Below are 661 nucleotides of genomic sequence, written 5' to 3'. Positions count from 1 at the left end.
GCCATTTCACTCCAGCCTGGGCGCCAGAGTGAGACTCCAACTCAAAAAAAAAAAAAAGTAGCTGGTTAGCCGGGCTCGGTGGCTTAGCCTGTAATCCCGCGCTTTGGGAGGCTGAGGTGAGTGAATTGCCTGAGCCTGTGGGTTTGAGACCCACCTGGGCAGCTTGGCGAGATCTCATCTCTACAATAAATCAAAAAAATTAGTCAGGCGTGGTAGCACACGCCTGTAGTTCCAGCTACTTGCAAGGCTGAGGTGGAAGGATCGCCAGAGCCCAGCAGGTCGAGGCTGCGACGCCCAGGAGCAGCCACTGCACTCCAGTCTGGGCGACAGAGTGAGACTCTAAAAAAAAAAAGTAGCTGGGTGTGGTGGCACACACCTGTGGTTCCAGCTACTTGGAAGACTGAGGCAGAAAGATCACCTGAGCCCCGCAGGTTGAGGCTGCAGTGACTGTGAGTGTGCCCCTGCACTACAGCCTGGGCTACGGAGTGAGACTCCGACTCAAAATTTAAAAAAAACCATCCCAGCCTCCTGTGTCTATGGACAGAACCCTCCATGGCCATGGAATTGCTACTTGACCTTTGACGTTTAAGACACCAGCATTAAGCCGGGCTCGGTGGCTCAGCCTGTAATCCTGCGCCTTTGGGAGGCTGAGGTGAGTGGA

The 661-nt window shown here is 54.2% G+C and overlaps 1 protein-coding gene across 1 annotated transcript in view; it reads left to right on the top strand.

Annotated features, from left to right (window-relative positions):
- Window positions 1–661, top strand: part of LOC103271831 (probable ATP-dependent RNA helicase DHX37) — a gene marked incomplete at both ends in the record, with an annotated part of 10,118 nt that overhangs the window by 6,469 nt on the left and 2,988 nt on the right. The gene's annotated exons all lie outside the window — the stretch shown is intronic.

The sequence above is a fragment of the Carlito syrichta genome, unplaced genomic scaffold (genome assembly GCF_000164805.1).
Source record: "Carlito syrichta isolate Samal-C Ts95f unplaced genomic scaffold, Tarsius_syrichta-2.0.1 Scaffold109854, whole genome shotgun sequence".
Taxonomy (NCBI): Eukaryota; Metazoa; Chordata; class Mammalia; order Primates; family Tarsiidae; genus Carlito; species Carlito syrichta.
The sequence above is the reverse complement of the archived record's forward strand: the minus strand, read 5'-3'. Positions and strand labels throughout refer to the sequence as shown.